This window comes from Salmo salar, chromosome 13 (assembly GCF_965601325.2).
Source record: "Salmo salar chromosome 13, fSalSal1, whole genome shotgun sequence".
NCBI lineage: Eukaryota > Metazoa > Chordata > Actinopteri > Salmoniformes > Salmonidae > Salmo > Salmo salar.
The window spans coordinates 64210957-64224803 of record NC_138303.1 but is presented as its reverse complement, the minus strand read 5'-3'; the positions used below and the strand labels follow the sequence as shown (position 1 = coordinate 64224803).

The following is a 13847-nucleotide window of genomic DNA, read 5'->3' as shown; positions in this document are numbered from 1 at the left end:
GAGTCATTAAAATTTGTTTTTCAACCACTCCACAAATTTCTTGTTAACAAACTATAGTTTTGGCAAGTCGGTTAGGACATCTACTTTGTGCATGACACAAGTAATTTTTTCAACAATTGTTTACAGACAGATTATTTCACTTACAATTCACTGTATCACAATTACAGTGGGTCAGAAGTTTACAAACACTAAGTTGACTGTGCCTTTAAACAGCTTGGAAAATTCCAGAAAATGATGCCATGGCTTTAAAAGCTTCTGATAGGCTAATTGACATCATTTGAGTCAATTGGAGGTGTACCTGTGGATGTATTTCAAGGCTTACCTTCAAACTCAGTGCCTCTTTACTTGACATCATGGGAAATCAAAAGAAATCAGCCAAGACCTCAGTAAAAAATTGCAGACCTCCACACGTCTGGTTCATCCTTGGGAGCAAATTCCAAACGCCTGAAGGTACCACGTTCATCTGTACAAACAATAGTTTGCAAGTATAAACACCATGGGACCACGCAGCCGTTATTCCGCTCAGGAAGGAGACGCGTTCTGTCTCCTAGAGATGAAAAAACTTTGGTGCGAAAAGTGCAAATCAATCCCAGAATAACAGCAAAGGACCCTGTGAAGATGCTGGAGGAAACAGTTACAAAAGTATCTATATCCACAGTAAAACGAGTCCTATATCAACATAACCCGAAAGGCCGCTCAGCAAGGAAGGTGCCACTGCTCCATAACCGCCATAAAAAAGCCAGACTACGGTATGCAACTGCACATGGGGACAAAGATTGTACTTTTTGGAGAAATGTCCTCTGCTCTTATGAAACAAAAATATAACTATTTGGCCATCATGACCATCGTTATGTTTGGAGGAAAAAGGGGGAGGCTTGCAAGTTGAAGAACACCATCCCAACCGTGAAGCATGGGGGTGACAGCATCATGTTTTGGGGGTGCTTTGCTGCAGGAGGGACTGGTGCACTTCACAAAATAGATGGAATCATAAGGATGGAAAATTATGTGGATATATTGAAGCAACATCTCAGGACATCAATCAGGAAGTTAAAGCATGTTCGCAAATGGTCTTCCATATGAACAATGACCCCAAGCATACTTCCAAAGTTGTGTCAAAATGGCTTAAGGATAACAAAGTCAAGGTATTGGAGTGGCCATCACAAAGCCCTGACCTCAATCCCATAGAGAATTTGTGAGCAGAACTAAAAAAGTGTGTGCGAGCAAGGAGGCCTACAAACCTGACTCAGTTATACCAGTTCTGTCAGGAGGAATGGGACAAAATTCACCCAACTTGTGGTGGGAAGCTTGTGGAAGGCTACCCAAAATGTTTGACCCAAGTTAAACAATTTAAAGGCAGTACACTCAATTAGTATTTGGTAGCGTGTAAACTGCTGACCCACTGGGAATATGATGAAAGGAATAAAAGCTGAAATAAATCATTCTCTCCACTATTATTCTGACATTTCACATTCTTAAAATAAAGTGGTGATCCTAACTGACCTAAGACAGGGAATTTTTACTAGGATTAAATGGCAGGAATTGTGAAAACCTGAGTTTAAGTGTATTTGGCTTAGGTGTATGTAAACTCCCGACTTCAACTGTATTTCGGTAGATGCTTCTTTCCTGGTTAGTGACTGAGTACCCATCTACTTTCCCTTTACAGTGGTTAGGCATGAGCTGGGTCCCCAGTTTGTCTCTACCAAATGTATAGCTTAGATGATTATAAAGTTTATGGATTTTGGTTGATGATTGATGGATTTTTTAAAAACTGAACACTTAATTTGAATAGTTAATCTGTTAAGGTGACCCATATCACCACTACATTGTGGTTGGAAATGGGAGGTCAGTGGAGACATGCTATCAGGTGTTTTTGTTCACATGACTAATCCTCACCCTGATGTCTTGTGCCTGTTCAAATGGAAACTCCAACGGACTCATGTTGATGGAAAAGGGCATTTTAGAAAAGCTGACTCTTTTTTTTTTACAAACACTCAAGCTGTGCCTCTTTTTAGTTTCTTTATCACTGCTACTTAGGCCGCCATTTAAAGGTACGATTTTAACCTTTCAATAAGGGATGGAAAGGCTGTCCTCTAAAAGGCTGACCTTTTTTAGTCACTGTCTTACCAGGGGGGTTGTCAATTAGCCCTCACTAAAGCAGCCAATGACTGAGCAGAAAACACACTCTAGGATCAGAACATTTCACTTAATGATAAACAACTCAGAAAAGTACATTGAATGGTGAAAATGTTAATGGTGGAAAATAGATATATTTATTTATTAATTGTACAGGACATTCCTTTATGGAGACCCTGAACTTATTTTTTGGGTACCCATTGTTTCATCAAAAGCCATGTCTAGGCCAGAAAAAGAAATACAGTATACAGGTCCATTATAATTTGTTATTTGGAGGTCTATGTTAGAGATGCAATATTGTGGACATTTTGGGACAATACCTATATCAGATATTCTCTTTGCGAAATTGGCCAATAGCAATATATACACTGCTCAAAAAAATAAAGGGAACACTTAAACAACACAATGTAACTCCAAGTCAATCACACTTCTGTGAAATCAAACTGTCCACTTAGGAAGCAACATTGATTGACAATACATTTCACATGCTGTTGTGCAAATGGAATAGACAACAGGTGGAAATTATAGGCAATTAGCAAGACACCCCCAATAAAGGAGGGGTTCTGCAGGTGGTGACCACAGACCACTTCTCAGTTCCTATGCTTCCTGGCTGATGTTTTGGTCACTTTTGAATGCTGGCGGTGCTTTCACTCTAGTGGTAGCATGAGACGGAGTCTACAACCCACACAAGTGGCTCAGGTAGTGCAGCTCATCCAGGATGGCACATCAATGCGAGCTGTGGCAAGAAGGTTTGCTGTGTCTGTCAGCGTAGTGTCCAGAGCATGGAGGCGCTACCAGGAGACAGGCCAGTACATCAGGAGACGTGGAGGAGGCCGTAGGAGGGAAACAACCCAGCAGCAGGACCGCTACCTCCGCCTTTGTGCAAGGAGGAGCAGGAGGAGCACTGCCAGAGCCCTGCAAAATGACCTCCAGCAGGCCACAAATGTGCATGTGTCTGCTCAAACGGTCAGAAACAGACTCCATGAGGGTGGTATGAGGGCCCGTCGTCCACAGGTGGGGGTTGTGCTTACAGCCCAACACCGTGCAGGACGTTTGGCATTTGCCAGAGAACACCAAGATTGGCAAATTCGCCACTGGCACCCTGTGCTCTTCACAGGTGAAAGCAGGTTCACACTGAGCACATGTGACAGACGTGACAGAGTCTGGAGACGCCGTGGAGAACGTTCTGCTGCCTGCAACATCCTCCAGCATGACCGGTTTGGCGGCGGGTCAGTCATGGTGTGGGGTGGCGTTTCTTTGGGGGGCCGCACAGCTCTCCATGTGCTTGCCAGAGGTAGCCTGACTGCCATTAGGTACCGAGATGAGATCCTCAGACCCCTTGTGAGACCATATGCTGGTGCGGTTGGCCCTGGGTTCCTCCTAATGCAAGACAATGCTAGACCTCATGTGGCTGGAGTGTGTCAGCAGTTCCTGCAAGAGGAAGGCATTGATGCTATGGACTGGCCTGCCCGTTCCCCAGACCTGAATCCAATTGAGCACATCTGGGACACAATGTCTCGCTCCATCCACCAACGCCACGTTGCATCACAGACTGTCCAGGAGTTGGCGGATGCTTTAGTCCAGGTCTGGGAGGAGATCCCTCAGGAGACCATCCGCCACCTCATCAGGAGCATGCCCAGGCGTTGTAGGGAGGTCATACAGGCACGTGGAGGCCACACACACTACTGAGCCTCATTTTGACTTGTTTTAAGGACATTACATCAAAGTTGGATCAGCCTGTAGTGTGGTTTTCCACTTTAATTTTGAGTGTGACTCCAAATCCAGACCTCCATGGGTTGATAAATTGGATTTCCATTGATTATTTTTGTGTGATTTTCTTGTCAGCACATTCAACTATGTAAAGAAAAAAGTATTTAATAAGATTATTTCATTCATTCAGATCTAGGATGTGTTATTTTAGTGTTCCCTTTATTATTTTGAGCAGTATATTTCTTTAACCTGTTGGGTCTAGGGGGCAGCATTTGCACGTCTGGATAAAAAAAATGTACCCGATTTAATCTGGTTACTAATCCTACCCAGTAACTAGAATATGCATATACTTATTATATATGGATAGAAAACACTCTAAAGTTTCTAAAACTGTTTGAATGGTGTCTGTGAGTATAACAGAACTCATTTGGCAGGCAAAACCCTGAGACATTTTCTGACAGGAAGTGGATACCTGATGTGTTGTATTGACTTTAAACCTATCCCATTGAAAAACACAGGGGCTTAGGAATATTTTGGCACTTCCTATTGCTTCCACTAGATGTCACCAGCCTTTACAAAGTGTTTTGAGTCTTCTGGAGGGAGATCTGACCGAACAAGAGCCATGGAACGATGATGTCCCATTAGACACCTGGCGCGCGTGTTCTTGTTGGGTACCCTCGTTCCAATACGTTATAAAAGAGTATGCATTCGTCCACCTTGAATATTATTCATGTTCTGGTTAAAAAAGGCCCTAATGATTTATGCTATACAACGTTTGACATGTTTGAACGAACGGAAATATATTTTTTCCCCTCGTTCATGACGAGAAGTCCGGCTGGCTTACATCATGTGCTAACGAGACGGAGATTTTTGGACATAAATGATGAGCTTTTTTGAACAAAACTACATTCGTTATGGACCTGTGATACCTGGAAGTGACATCTGATGAAGAGAATCAAAGGTAATGGATTATTTACATAGTATTTTCGATTTTAGATCTCCCCAACATGACGTCTAGTCTGTATCGCAACGCGTATTTTTCTGGGCGCAGTGCTCAGATTATTGCAAAGTGTGATTTCCCAGTAAGGTTATTTTTAAATCTGGCAAGTTGATTGAGTTCAAGAGATGTAAATCTATAATTCTTTAAATGACAATATAATATTTTACCAATGTTTTCTAATTTTAATTATTTAATTTGTGACGCTGACTTGACTGCCGGTTATTGGAGGGAAACGATTTCCTCAACATCAATGCCATAGTAAAACGCTGTTTTTGGATATAAATATGAACTTGATAGAACTAAAAATGCATGCATTGTCTAACATAATGTCCTAGGAGTGTCATCTGATGGAGATTGTAAAAGGTTAGTGCATCATTTTAGCTGGTTTTATGGTTTTGGTGACCCTGTCTTTGACTTGACAAAACATTACACACAACTCTTGTAAATGTACTGTCCTAACATACTCTAAATTTATGCTTTCGCCGTAAAACCTTTTTGAAATCGTAAAACGTGGTTAGATTAAGGAGATGTTTATCTTTCAAAGGGTGTAAAATAGTTGTATGTTTGAAAAATTTGAATTTTGACATTTATTTGGATTCAAATTTGCCGCTCTTGAAATGCACCTGCTGTTGATGGAGTGCACCACGGGTGGCAGGCTACCGTCCCACCTAGCCCCAAGAGGTTAATTTTAAGGCTTTTTTAACCAATCTAGCACAGTTACAAATCTAGCAAGATCAACAGGTAAATATTGTGTATGTAGAACAGTGGCGGTCAGCGCTGTTTAAGAGGGAGGATGATTTCTTTTAATGAGAATGGTCTTTTTTCTATTACAGCATGTGACTATCATATTCCATTCACCTAGTTCAACGTAACATCGATAGATCTAGGTTACTACATGATACTGAAATGTTCCCTATACCCATCATGAGGTTGTTACAACCGAGCCTATGAATTACAGTTTACAATGTAGGTGCACACAGGTCGAGAGAAACATTTGAGATGACAGACAATGACACATGGACAGACAGTGTGTCACGTCCTGACCCTTGTAAGATGTCATTTTCTATAGTAGAGTAGATCAGGGCATGACAGGGGGTGTTTTTGGGTGGTTTTCTATGTTATCTATTTCTATGTGGTTATTCTAGGTTTCTATTTCTATGTTGGGGTTTTTGGGATGATCTCCAATTAGAGGCAGCTGGTCCTCGTTGTCTCTAATTGGAGATCATATTAAGTAGGGTTTTTTCCCACTTGTGTTTGTGGGTTGTTATCTCTAGAGCTTCCGGCGACAGTTCCCAGTCCAGAGCTTCCGGCGACAGTTCCCAGTCCAGAGCTTCCGGCGACGTGTTACAGTCTGGAACCTACTGAGACGGCCTACAGTCCGGAACCTACTGAGACGGCCTACAGTCCGGAACCGACTGAGACGGCCTACAGTCCGGAACCTACTGAGACGGCCTCCAGTCCGGAATCTACTGAGACGGCCTCCAGTCCGGAACCTACTGAGACGGCCTCCAGTCCGGAACCTACTGAGACGGCCTCCAGTCCGGAATCTACTGAGACGGCCTCCAGTCCGGAACCTACTGAGACGGCCTCCAGTCCGGAACCTACTGAGACGGCCTCCAGTCCGGAATCTACTGAGACGGCCTCCAGTCCGGAACCTACTGAGACGGCCTCCAGTCCGGAGCCTCCAGGGACGCTCCCCAGTCCGGAGCCTCCAGGGACGCTCCCCAGTCCTGAACCTCCAGCGGCGGTCTGCAGCCCGGAACCTCCAGCAGCGGTCTGCAGCACAGAGCTTCCGGTGATGATCAACGGTCCGATTCTTCTGATGACGATCCACGGTCCGGTGTTACAGAAGCGGAGGGATCTGCGGGCGGAACAGGGGTTACGCCCTGAATCGGAGCCACCTCCGCTGCTGGAGGATCTGCGGGATAGTAAGGTTCTGGGTTTTGCACTAGAGCCGCCATAGACATTTGTCACCTTCCCAACCCTCCCTTTGTGTTTTGTGGTTGCTTTTGTTTCTTCTTTTTTTTTGCATTCGGAGTCTGCACCTTTGGGGGGGGGGGGGGGGGGGGTACTGTCACGTCCTGACCCTTGTAAGATGTAATTTTCTATAGTAGAGTAGGTCAGGGCGTGACAGGGGGTGTTTTGGGGTGTTTTCCGATGTTATCTATTTCTATGTGGTTATTCTAGGTTTATATTTCTATGTTGGGGTTTTTGGGATGATCTCCAATTAGAGGCAGCCGTCCTCGTTGTCTCTAATTGGAGATCATATTTAAGTAGGGTTTTTTTCCACTTGTGTTTGTGGGTTGTTATCTTTTGAGTAGTGTTTATTTTCTCTCTGCATCATGGTTTGTTGTTTTTGTTATTCTAGTTATTTGTGTATTGCGACGTTTAATGGAATAAATAAATATTGTGAACTACAACCATGCTGCACTTTGGTCCGATCCTTTAAACAACTGTGACACAGTGACACATTAAATACCGCCTTGCACACTCTTGCCTGCATCTAGCTTATCTAGGGTGTAACCATTAGTCCAACAGTTGCAAACGAGAGTTTCTATTGGACAAATTCAGGTATTTTATCCCTGTTTTGTTTTCTTCCGTTTCAGAAATGTTTTTCAACAGAATCGACAGAATGAATACACCCCTGATCACGCATAAACATGGTTCACTTTCATAGCAGCCACGTTGTATTCCCTCTCACCTTTTCCCTTCGTTTGTGGACTTCAATGAACAACACATAGGCTGTATGTGACCAAGCAAAAAAACCTTTCCAAGCCAAACCATGTCATAACCGCATAACCGCATTGTCCCCATATTAGCTAAAGTAACGTCCTAGTCAACATTGCTAATAGATCTAATGCGTTAGTAAACCCGCTAAAATCATGCAGTAACGTTACACTGTATAGTCCGTAAGCAGTTACACCAGCAGGCCCTGGTGACAATAAATAAATAAAACCAAAAGCTTACCTTGATTTGGAATAGTTCCAGTGTTGTGTTGGATAGTCATAGCCAGCTAGCATACATAGCATCCCTCTGTTTGAGCCTGGTGTTTGAGTAACTAAACTAGCCAGCTGCATTTGCTAGCTAAGTAAGTGAAACTGAAAAAAATCTCTCTCTCTCTCTGAAGAAATACATTTGTTGAAAAGTGTCTATGTGTCTAAGCCTGTGGAAGGGGGGGAGAGGCAAGAGCATCCCAGGTTTTGTATTGAAGTCAATATACCAAGCGCTGTCCTCCGTCTACACCATGGTGCTACTCTACAGAGGGCTGTTTAGGCTACCGTAGACCTTCATTACAAAACAGTGTGTTTTAATCAATTATTTGATACATGCGAATATATTTACGATAGTTTTATCTAAAAAGAATTACTTAAAAACAAAAATACAATTTAAAAATAAATGAAATTCACTGAGGAGGATGGTCCTCCCCTTCCCCTTCTGATGAACCTCCACTAGTGTAGAAAAAAAGATCTCCAGTGTTTCAGTTGCATTTTAGTCACAGTCCCATTCTAACGTGTTCTGCACAGCATTAGGAAAAGGAAGACAAGTACAAGTCTTACCTATAGAAGTAGGAATTAGAAGTAATTTAATAGAATCTCTTTGGTCTAACCTTTCAAGAATGAGGTCATAGTAGCTAATAGCCCCAACTGTTCAAAAGCTAGAGCCAAATTCGGACCCCTACGTTTATCACAATCGCACTGTATATAAATGTGTCATATAGTCCTAATATATATGTAATTTATCAAACGTGTTTATCAAAAGAGACTTACAGTCATGCATGCACAATCCTAAGGGTACACAGGTACCCGATTCAAATAATGTTTCAATATTGACTGGGGAACAGGACATTAATGTTTACAGGAAGTTCTAGTCAACAAATGTAATGTTTAAATTGGAGAATTTGGTAGCACGTTATATTAACTCTGTGTAATAATAAAGCATTCATAATGGATTAGTAAAGAGTTTATAAATCATGTATTAATCATTATGCCATTCATAAGATTTTTAATATAGGTCCTTATAAACCATTTACTAATCATTCGTTTTTGCGTGGCATCATCTAAAGTGTGGGCTATTTATACATTATAAATATTTGGAGTGACCAGTGTAATATCTCACTTAAAGATGGACATGCCATTGCTAGACATTCCAGAAGTACCTTATGCTCTTGAAGGTCTCAAAATTGCCCCTAGAACATATCAATGGTTAAACAAGAAGCACACAATACAGATTTGGTCGCATACACAGATTTGCAGGTGTTATAGCAGGTGCAGCAAAATGCTTTTGTTACTAACTCCAACAGTGCAGCAGAATGCAAATACAATACAAATAATCACAAAATCGAAACAAGAAATCAGGAAAGGACAAAATGGGTCTAATAAACAATCAAGAGTAGGTTTATTAGAGTGAGAGTGTGTCAGAATCCAGAATATAAATAAGTGGTGTGTATAGACAGTATATGATTTGGAAAGAAAATGGTATGTACAGTAGTACATATAGTACATATATTAACATCCTGATAAATGAATTTGCCTGGCTCAGAGAAGCTGTCAATCTCATCACGTTCATTTTCATATGGCACGGTGGAGATCGCAAAACAAAAAAAACTGAAACATTGTTGCACAGGTCGAGAGGCAGGCAGCAAGGTTTAGAGTAGACAAAACCCAACAGTTGCAAACTAAATGCTAGGCTAGTAGCATGGGGAAATGTAATTTTTTCCAGGAGAGATTAAGTTTATGGATTGGGCTGTGGGACAGTGGATGTGCATTGACAATTCAAATGAAACTGCTAAAAGGAAAACCCAATCCAAAATTATATTTAGTTTTTTTTCATTAGTCCACTGTTGACGTCCCAAAATGTTTTGCATGTCATCAGTCAAGTTTTCAAGACATTGAACTTTCATGAAGCAAAGTGTCACCGGCCACATCATCATGATGATGCAAAATGCTGGTGTAAGTGCCCAAAGAGCTCTATTTTCATGTCATCTGATCAAAGCACCGGTTCCAATCCAAATGCAAATGGCGTTTAGCAAATTCCAGGCATTGTTGGATGACATAAAAATAGAGCTCTTTGGCCTCGCACACCAGTGGTGGGTTTGGCATCGAAATGAAAATGCATGAACAGAAAATAACCCCATGCCTACTGTAAAATATGGTGGTGGATCGTTGATGTTCGGGGCTATTTTGCACCCCTGGTCCAGGGGCACTTGTCAATACCCCTACGGTTGATGTCCGTGCCCCGGGGGAAATCAAATTAGCATAATTAAAACATCACCATAATAATCCTCAGTATGAGCTAGAGATATGTTATTATTATTATTTTTTGCTTTGGATGCGTCTCACTCCACCTCATCCGCCTATGTCGCACATCCGCATCTGCGGCGAAAGGTGAAAGAGCTTCAGTGGTGATAGCCAGACCATGAGACAAAATTGTCTGTAGCGTCAGAACGGTTTGGCCTACCAAACTATTATGACCCCTATATGGAAAGATGAGACTCTCACAAACACAATGATGTTCTCCGTTTTGCTCTATGACCCCCACAAGCGTCTTGATACAGCTGATCTGTCAACTTCTGTCTGTAGCGTCCGAACAGTTTGGGCTACACTAATAGAAAGGGGAGACTCCCACAAACACATACAAGTTGGTTATTTTGCTCTAGGATACCCACATGCATCACAAGACTAGTCTGAAGGTCCTTGGGTACCAGTTGAAAAAATGAATGGATTATGGAGACTGTTTAGTGCCACAAATTACGTGTTAAATTCATGCACTAAAAAATAACAAATGTTTCCTGTTTTTTCTCATGTCTCTCAGATATAGGATAGACACTCCATGTAGTGAATCTGTTATTCAATGTCCTTGTATGGGCTAATAGCGGTAAGGCCAAATAAAATATTTAATCAAATACATTTTTTATATATTTTTTTGTTACTTGAAGGGGTCTTAAATTCTTAATCAAATGGCAAAATGATCCTTGGAATGACCTTCTTAAAAAAAAAATCCATATAGCTTAGAAGAACCTTCTTGTGAAAGCGTCATTCAGACTTGACTGCTGATAGTGACCACACTGTAGTTTTGGACTGAATATTTATTCCATGCAATGATTTCAGGACATTTATTCGCTGAATATTCAGACAATCTTTTCTAAGTGTTAACCAAATCTATATTTGTTTGCTCTCTGCTATAATTTTTTATATGAGTATCAAATAAGGAGTCTACATTACAGCACAAAGCACATTCCTATCTTAGTTTGCTTAGCTGAAGGATGAAAGGAGTTTTGCATGCATGCACAGATGAGGCATGTCTCTTCCCTGTTGATTTGGAAACTTGAAAGGGCCTTGTCTTTCTTCCCATGTCTTATTATTTGCTGATAAGTAAAAATAAAAAAAAAATACAAGTAACACTGGAATGTATTCTATGCGTACAAGTTACAATGGTACACAGAACAACACAGCATCTTTGTTGTTTCTTATTCTTCTCTCCCAAAAACATGTCTGGTCTTATTGAATGTACAGTCCTTCAAAGTCCTTTGGAGACCCCTGAGACGAGGAGAGCTGGAAGTGCAGTAATCACAGAAGATGGGGTGCCAGAAGACGAGAGAGACGCAGTTCTGAACGAGCACTCTGCGTTTAGGCTGTTTGTTCCCCTCACATGTCCGCACCCATTCCCTCCATCCATGCTGCTTAAGAGCTGGTGTGCCAAAACTGTCAATCTGGTCACATCACAACCTCATCCACTGTCACACTCCATCAGAGGCAGCAACCTAAGCCTCTTTTCAGTTTAAAAGTAAAGTAATTTCAGAGAGAAATGCAAAGAACAAATAGTAACTAAAGAGGCCCTCAATGCCTGTTTTGAGAATATGTGGAGTTTGCATTTGTGCGTGCGTTAGAGGCCTGGTTGAATTTCCAGCCACAATCCTGTGATCTTTTCATCAACTTTTTTGGCTGAACAGAAATCATAACCCTTTTTCAGAGAAGGCATGTAAAGTATTATGCAAAGTGTTTGATGTTTTCGGGCCCGTTTGCTAGTTTTGGCAGAGAGAGCAAGAGAGAGATATGGAGGGGGGGTTTAGGGAGTGTAATTTGTAAACTTTCAGTACTTGATTAGCATTGCTTTAATATTCTCTAGTAAAACATCTGTGTGGGTAATTGCTTGGCTGATTTCATAGCGTCTCCCTGAGGTGCAGGGACACTCCTTGATTGTCGGAATGATCATTATATACACCATGCATTCACAAAAGGAGTTGGTGAGGCAAGGAAAAACTTTGCAATTTTGAATGCAGATTCGGCATGCACAAGGAGGTCTCTGCTGGAAGCAGGGCGAATTTTAATAAAAAAAACAAGCAATCCAGCAAACAAAATCTAATTGCAAGCAACATTTTGAGTAATTGCATACACAGAATGATGCTGCTTTAAGAATAATGATAAATTACTTTTCAAACATATTTTCAAGCAAATCAAAGTTTATTTGTCACAGGCTTCGCAAACAACAGGTGTAGACTAACAGTGAAATGGGTCCTTCTCCAACAATGCAGAGTTAAATATATATATATTTAACTCTGCATTGTTGGAGAAGGACCCATTGTTTAATAAAACAAAATAAATAGTCACATGAGAAATAAATGCCCAGTGAATAACGACTAACTATAACGAGTAAAAATAACATGGCTATGTACAGGGAGTACCAGTACCAAGTCAGTGAGCAGGGGCACGAGGTAATTGAGGGAATGTAGCTATGTACATATAGACAGAGGTAAAGTGACTAGGCAACAGGATAGATGATAAACAGTAGCAGCAGCGTATGTGATGTGAAAAGTGTGTGTGGCGTCAGCACGCATGTGTGCGCGTGTTATGTGTGTGTGGACATATGTAGTGTGTGTGTGTGTGTGTGTGTGTGTGTGTGTGTGTGTGTGTGTGTGTGTGTGTGTGTGTTGGGGTGTCAGCGTAAGTATGAAGGTCGAGTCCAGTGTGTGTGCATAGAATCAGTGCAAGAGAGTTAGCGCAAAAAAGAGTCAATGCTGTTTGTCCAGGTAGGCATTTGATTAGCTATTTAGCAGTCTTGTTTAGAAGTATTATGGCTTGTGGCTAGAAGCTGTTCAGGGTCCTGTTGGTTCCAGACTTGGTACAGCTTGCTGTGCGATAGCAGAGAGAACAATCTATGGCTTGGGTGGCTGGAGTCATTCACAATTCTTTCGACCTTCCTCTGGCACCGCCTGGCATAGAGGTCCTAGATGGCAGGGAGCTCGATCCCAGTGATGTACTGGGCCGTACTCACCACCCTCTGTAGCGCCTTGTGGTCAGGTGTCTTGCAGTTGTCAAGATGCTCTCAATGGTGCAGCTGTATAACCTTTTGAAGATCTGAGGGCCCATGCCAAATCTTTTCATCCTCATGAGGGGAAAGAGGCACTGTCGTGCCAGCTTCACAACTGTGTGGGTGTGTGTGGACCATGTTAATCCCTTAGTGATGTGGACACCAAGGAAATTGAAGCTCTCGACCCGCTCCACTATAGCCCCATCGATGTGGATGGGGGCGTGCTTACCCCTCCGTTTCCTGAAGTCCACGATCAGCTCTTATGTCTCCTTTGTCTTGCTGAAGTTGAGGGAAAGTTGTTGTCCTGGCACCACACTGCCAGGTCTCTGACCTCCTCCCTATTGGTTGCCTCATCGTCAATGGTGATCAGTCCTACCACGGACGTGTCGACAGCAAACGTCATAATGGTGTTGGAGTCATGAGGGGGCCACGCAGTCGTGGGTGAACAGGGAGTACAGAACGGACTAGGCACACACCCCTGTGTGGCCCCTGTGTTGATGGTCAGCATGGCGGATGTGTTGTTGCCTACACTCGCCGCCTGGGGGTGGCCCATCAGGAAGTGTAGGGTCCAGTTGCCGAGTGAGGTGTTCAGTCTCAGGGTCCTGAGCTTGGTGATGAGCTTGGAGGAGACTATGGTGTTGAACGCTGAGGTGTAGTCCATGAACAGAATTTTTAGATAGGTATTCCTTTTGTCCAG

The 13847-nt window shown here is 42.3% G+C and overlaps 1 protein-coding gene across 1 annotated transcript in view; it reads left to right on the top strand.

The window, feature by feature from the left end:
• LOC106567547 (kin of IRRE-like protein 3) overlaps positions 1-13847 on the top strand; it is a 368305-nt gene that overhangs the window by 42483 nt on the left and 311975 nt on the right. The window lies entirely within an intron of this gene.